This window comes from Camellia sinensis, chromosome 3, assembly GCF_055761805.1.
Source record: "Camellia sinensis isolate YWXY chromosome 3, ASM5576180v1, whole genome shotgun sequence".
Lineage (NCBI taxonomy): Eukaryota > Viridiplantae > Streptophyta > Magnoliopsida > Ericales > Theaceae > Camellia > Camellia sinensis.
Window position 1 is genome coordinate 123,102,837 of NC_138963.1, and position 7,616 is coordinate 123,110,452.

Genomic DNA, 7,616 nt, shown 5'->3' on the forward strand with positions numbered 1-7,616 from the left:
AAACTTCGTATAGTTCTGTAATAACAGTGGCATGCCCCTTGTAATCTTGTAAATTTTATGTTTTATTTTATGACTTATTCACCTAAAAAAAATATTAAATGCTATACACTTGGATTAATTTTGTGTGTTACATTTTCAAAGATTTTGAGCCAGGTTCAGAAATGGAGACGAAGTCAAAATAAGTATAACCATAGAATTAGTCGAAAGGGCTATGCTCGCTTTCAAGAAGACTATGTAAGTGGTTATAAATTTTATTATTTAATAACAATTTTGATATCATTATTTTGAAAAATTGATGTATGTTTAATTGACAGAAACGTATGACCGGATCTACTGAAGATTTGGATAGAAGCGTTCTATGGGAAAAGCTCGTCAAAATAAAAATGGAGAATATGATGACAAGACAATTATGGAACAAGCTGCGAGAATTGTAAGATATTTGTGTGCACTGATTGCATTTATTTTATATTATCTTAACTGTTCATCTTTCTTATATAGTAATGTAATATTGTAGGATGAGTTGACCAAACAAAAAAGTGATGGGAGTTTAAAGATTGAAGGATGCAAAGACATTCTGACTATGGCATTGGGTACTCCTGAATCTTCTAGTCGAGTAAGGGGTGTAGGAAATTCTGTCACACCTAGCACCTACTTTCACTTGCCTAGACGTAGGAATCAGTCACATTGGGAGAAGAAATGTAATGATCTTGAGGCAGTGGTGGTACAATTGCAAGCTAGGCTTAGTGCAGTGGAACAACAAATACCATATACACCAGAATCTGAACATGTTAGTTCAAACATCTTGAGAAGTGGTTATGAAGGAAATTTTCAGCCTGATTTTCTCTTAACAGAAAACAGAGTGAGAACTAAGGATGACATTCCACCCCAAGCTCTTACCCAAAAGATTATAAAGGTGTGTAGCATTTAGAACACCTAAAGTTGTTATATTTTCTAATACTGTTAGTAATTTTATTAATGCTTTTGTTGTTATCTGTGTGTTTGTTATAGAGCAAATGTTCAAACACATTGAAAAGTGGTGGTAAAGGCAATTTTCAGCATGATTCTTTATTAGCAGAAAATATGGTGAGAACTAACGACGACATTCCACCTCAAGATCCTAAACAAAATAAGAGAAAAGTGTGTAGCTTTTATCTATTGATGTTTATAATTTCTAATATCGTTAGTGATATTGGGCTGTTTTGGGAAGTTGGTAAAAAGCTGACTTTTGGCTTTTTACCAAGCTTTTTGGCTTTTTTGGATGTGATTTGGGAAGTTGGTAAAAAGCTGGCTTTTTGGATTTTTGGTTTAATATTTTTTAAAACTGTCAAATCAATGCAAAATGATGAAAATACCCTTACCTTTTATTGGAAATTACGATTCTGCCCTTTAGTACGTGAACAGTGATTTCAACGTTTCTGGGGCCACACGTTTGCAACAAAGTTTTCTCCTTTTTTATATATTCTACCATTTCCAAAATTTTACCTAATACTTTTAATTATTACAAATGTATTATTCTCTTTTTTATGATTTTTTTTTATTATTACAAGTTTATTACTAAATGTATTATTTGTTATATATTCTACAATTTTCAAATTTTACCAAGTACTTTTAATTATTACAAATTTATTATTCTCTTTTTTCAGAATTTTTTTTTAATTATTACAAGTTTATTACTAAATGTATTACTTTTTTATATATTCTACAATTCCCAAATTTTACCAAATACTTTTAATTATTACAAATTTATTATTCTCTATTTTTCGATTTTTTTTATTATTATTACAAGTTTCTTACTAAATGAATTTTTTATATATATATTCTACAATTTCCAAATTTTATCAAATAATTTTATTTTTTACAAATTTATTATTCTCTATTTTTCTAATTTTTTATTATTATTATCACAAGTTTATTACTAATAAATGTATAATTTTTTATATATTCTACAATTTTCAAATTTTACCAACTACTTTTAATTATTACAAATTTATTATTCTCTATGTTTCGAATTTTTTTTTTCTTATTATCACAAGTTTATTACTAATAAATGTATTATTTTTTATATATTCTATAATTTCCAAATTTGACCAAATACTTTTAATTATTACAAATTTATTATTCTTTGTTTTTCGATATTTTTATTATTATTATTATTATTACAAGTTTATTACTAAATGTATTATTTTTTTAATACAAACAATTACCGAATTATCCAAACAAATATTGCAAAAGACCAAAATACTAGTAGCAACTTTTTCAAAATTATTATGATAGTTTTGTTAATTATTTTTATTATTATTATTGCATGGCATATTTATTTTCTTAATTTTTCCCAACAAATTACGCTCTTACATTGATTAATTTCCACATTACAATTTGGTAAATGCCCTTCAGAACCTGCAACTTACCAACAGAACCGTACATTTTTTTTTGACACTTTCAATAGTTTTACACATTCATTTCGTTTGCCATCACCTCGTAATGTGGGAACGGGATTTATAACCCAAGTTCACGCCGATGTCGCACTAATTCATTCCGTATTGATTTCCTCACTTCATTCATATGTACGTCATCGTTGCCCTCTGGTTCACCATCATCATCGTCACCAAGACCGTCAATATTTGGCATGTCGTTGAATGTAAAAGTCTCTGCATTCGCAACCTTGTTGAATGCTTCATCGTCGCTCGAGTTGCGGCGTATAAAATTATGTATCGCCATTGAAGCCCCAACCAATGGCACCTGCACTTTCCCGAAATCATATTGCGACATGTTATGTATGAATCCCCATTGCGCTTTCCATACGCCGAACATACGTTCAATTGCACTCCGTAAGGAGGAGTGCACAGTGTTGAAAATTTCGTTTGCATTTTTTGGCTGTCCGGTTGCGCGAAACACTTCCTGGTGGTACCGGCATCCCTTATACGGCGCCAAAAATCCTTTTTGGTTCTTGTATCCCGCGTCAACAAGGCAATATTTTCTTGGTTGCATGTCGATAATTTCACATTAGTACGGTGGTCAATTAGAAATATCAAATGCACACAACTAATACAAACAAAAAAAAATGTGTCGTTCATCCTACCTTCCTCTGGCATGGGGAATTGTTTGGCTGGGTCCTGTGTTACTTCGTTAAAAACTCTACTATCATGCATACTTCCCTCCCATCTGCAAGATATAAAAATAAAACACAAATCGAAATCACACGCTGCGAGTATGTTTTGCGTGTGCCGTCCTTTACGGCCAAAATTTGGCGGTGCCTCCTAAGGAGGGAGATGTGCCTCCACATGTGTGCCATCAAGCGCGCCAATACAGCCCTGAAATTTCACACATCATCATAAATATGGAAAAATGCTACTACCCAAAATAAGTTTGCCTTACTTTCCGAAAGCGGGTACTACTCATAATTAAATGTGCCAAAAATAAATACTCTCACTTTGAATGGGAAATATTTTGGTCGGGAGTCCAAGTACGGATGTCTATTGTGTTGTGACCTTGTCGGTCGGCAGTGTACTCTCGTGAACAACTTCATCGCTTTAAGAACTCGCATTACATGACGCTAGACCGTTTCCCCCGAATGTTGAAAACGGTCTTCTATGTCCCAACTCGTGAAGCCCCGTAACATGAATATGAACATGCCGACACTCTCAACTACGTCTATACCATGAGGACGCTGTGGTACTGGAAGGCCGAAATCTTCAACTAATGCCTTGCACAACATCAAGAACACCTCCTGTGACATTCGAAAATTTCGCTGAAATGCTTCATTCCTTCCTCCAAGCATCTCCTGCATCCACATGCTACCAGTCAATGCGGATGTGTGAAACGGAGTCCTGTCAACATACGCGTACTTGTTAGCAACGCGAGCAATTTCCATCCAAATCATTGATGTCGTCGACTCCATTTCTTCGATCGTCTCTTGTATCCAAGCATTTATTTGGCCATTGCATACGACTCCCGAGCTAGTACCCTCTTGTGCATCCATAGACGTTGCAAATTATATGAAATAAGAACTACTAGTTGTAACTTTTAATTGGCGAAATGAGTTGCACAACTCCATGATATATAACACTCTTGCAGAAGCCACTTCAATGACCAAATCAACGTAGGCTACTGTGGGCATGTGAAATGTAAGGAAGCCTAGTGCACCAAACAAAACCATGTGAATGCTTTGCAGATTTGTACAATTTGTATTTGCATGCTTGCATATAAGCATGTAACTTTCATGTGCTTTTCAGAGACGTATGGCACATCCACTTTTTCAATATCTGATGTGAAGTGTTTTGGAAAAAAATTATGTACATAAAGAGAACTATAAATAAATAAGATAATGAAACTAGTAAAATATTTTTGCATTAAATAAATAAAAAGCACCAAATAAATAAATAATTTTTTTAATTATTGAAATGTAAGTACTTTTCTGCCTATATTAAATAATTTGAATAAATAAGTTTACACAATAAATAAAATTAATAAATAATAAATAAGTCAATTAATGAAATGTAACTACTTTTCGTCCTAATTTTTTTTTTTTTGCATTAAATAAATAAGAAGCACCCAATAAATAAATAATTTTGCAAATTATTGAAATGTAAGTACTTCTCTACCTATATTAAATAATTTGAATATATAAGTTTACACAACAAATGAAATTAATAAATAATTAATACGTTAATTAAAGAAATGTAACTACTTTTCATCCTTTTTTTTTTTTTTTTTTTTTTTTGCATTAATAGCCTGCAAAGAGTTGCATGTACATTCCCTGGACACAAGTTGTGCATAACATAACAAGCATGTGACACCAAAATAATGCCACCTTGCGGCGTGTATACTCGCATATCGGTTGCAAAGTCCTGCAGAATCATACATACACGTCCACACCAAAATAAAAGCACAACAAACCAAAATAAGCCTGCAAAGTCCTGCAGAAGCATACATACATGTGTACACAAAAATAAAAGAAATGCAAACTGTCTCCAGTCTTCACCATCCAAAAGAAAAAAAAAAAAGAGCACAATACAAACACACATAATATACTACAGTCTTATGATAATCAAATAGTAACATGACAATCCAACCACAACGGCCTAGTCCAAGTCAACAGCACCACCACTCCCGAACAACCGTGTCCCCCCGTCATGATCCCTGCCAACATTGGCCGGCGTGCAGGCACGCTTCTCTGTCAACCAGTTGACAATGTAATTCTGGGGGAGGGCCATGATGATGTCCCAATTATCGGGTGAATCCATTATGCCGCATGCGAATGAGAACAACTTACTGCCTGGCTCTAATCCAGGTGTGCTCATAAGCCGTGCAAGACAGTCCCCCACTATATTGTCACCTTTACCCGTGACAACGTATTGCGTGATTTTCAGCTCCCTGCTTTGTTTGCTCACAACTTCCACTAGATTGTCCATGCTGCTAGCAACAGTACCAGGCGTTGCCCGCTTGCGCCGTTTTGGATTGGCTGATCCGTCCACGGATGATTGGGGGGGAGCATCCTCAAATAGGCTGCTATCAACCACATTCTCCTCGATAGTGTCATGGCTCGGCTGTGGTGGTGTGTCTGCACTGAGAGGTCCCATCTCGTTATCCACGTCCATGGCATTGGTCGCAGCAGCAGCATCATCTTGCACTTCTGTTGAAGTCCATGCATGTTTCCCAATCGCTGCTGCGCCAGAGTACACTCGCTCCATGAGATCCACGTGCTCTAGTGGCTTAGTCCTGAATTTAGCACATCGGTTGTTCATCTGTGAAAGAGAAAACACATATTTTTACTATAGCTTGAAATGTAATTACAAAACAATAAATGTAACTCAACAAAATAAAAGATTTGTGAAAACATACCGCTTGCATTTTCGCCCACCAATGGTCAGCTGCAGTGATCAAGCTTGTCTCATGGTCGTACCCAAGCCCTGTCAAGCCGTAGCTGGCATTCTCCAACTTCTTCCAGGCGACCCAATCTTTCTTCAAGTTGTCAAACTTGTTTCATTTGTTTGGCTGAATGTAGTAGGCCGGTTTTCTCTAGAAATTTGTTTGCTACGTTCTTATACCCTGCCATGGACAATCCACACGGTTGTCGATTACCGCCTTCTATTTCAGCAATGATGAGTTGAAGAAACAGCTTCGTATTGTCGCTGTCGAATTGGCATTTGTGGACTGGCTGGGGTTAGGTTGCTTTTGTAGCGTTACCTCGATACTTTGAAGGCGTATGGAGTGATGTTCGGTTTGTTGCCATGAGTAGTCCTGTCCTGCTTGTAACATTTACAATTTAATTATCAGAAAGAAATGAAGTACAGTACATATAGTTTGCATGGCCAAATGTGAAATAAAAGTGTAAACACGATTAAAACACATAAGCACAAAACAGTACAACACTTTTCGAAAGACAAAGTTCATTTGTACTACATGTTGGGGAGATCTTATGTAACAGGACCAAAACATCTAACTGACAGCAACTTACATATGTGATACAGAAAGTAACGACGCAGTTCATATCCATGTCAATACATCACATGTGAAACAACAACACCAAAACAACGACACACAAAAAACCGACGACAGTCCTAAGCATACGTAGGCTCTGATCTATGCGCGTGTAGACACCCCATTTTTGACCGTCCTCAAGGCTTGGACGTCACCGTTGGAACACTCGGTGATCATCCATGCTTGTGTTCGTCTCGAGTTCCCGGAGGTCTCGGCTGCACGCCTCGCCTCAGGATCTCTCGACTCGACTTTTCGGTGTCTGGTTTTGAACCAAACACTTGTGTTTTTGCCTTGAGAGGCAGGGAATGGCTTGTTGGCCATTCCCACACCCCACCGACTGTCCCCTCACACCACCGGCCGTTTATTGGTGCCACCGACAGTGGTTTCTTGAAACCAATGGCTGGCCGGCACTATATTTTGCCGACCGGCACCTTTCTCTGGCCGGTGACTTTTTTTTTCTGGCCGGTGTGACCCTTTTGCACCCTTCAGACTTGGTGCATGCCAGTTGTGCCAGCTGGAATGCACCAACACTGCTCCCCGTGCATGAAGTGGCTGTTTTGCCCCTTTTGCCCCTTTTTTGATCAAAGCTTCTTGAGGAAGCTTGACCCTTTGTCAAAGCTTCCTCAAGAAGCTTGGCCAGCTGTATTAGCTTCCTCAAGAAGCCTTGACCTCCTTGCCCCCTTTGCCCCTTTCATTTAGCTTCTTTGAGAAGCTTAAATCATTTCCCTTTGCCTATTTAATCACATCTCTTCTTCCGTTATGGGGGTTGGAGTTTTTTTTTAACATAAAAACCAAAGCTTATATACATATACAACTTATACACACACTCTCTCTCTATATTTCCCTCTCTCTCCTCCATTGTGTGTGTTTTCCTGGCCTAAAAGTGCATTTCGACCTTACTTTTGCACTAATACACACACCATTACACCTTGCTCCGAGATTGAGAGGCGTTGAGGGTTGTTTTTTGAGATTTTGGACTGATTTTGCTCAGAAGAGTGTGGCTGGACCAACTGTTCTTGAAGTGTTCTTCAAAGGTAAGATTTTCACTTTAGTTTCCCCAATCTTGCATTGGCTTTTGACCTGTCTTGCATATTGATTCAAGCTTTGAGTATAACATAAAAAAGTCTTATATTTTC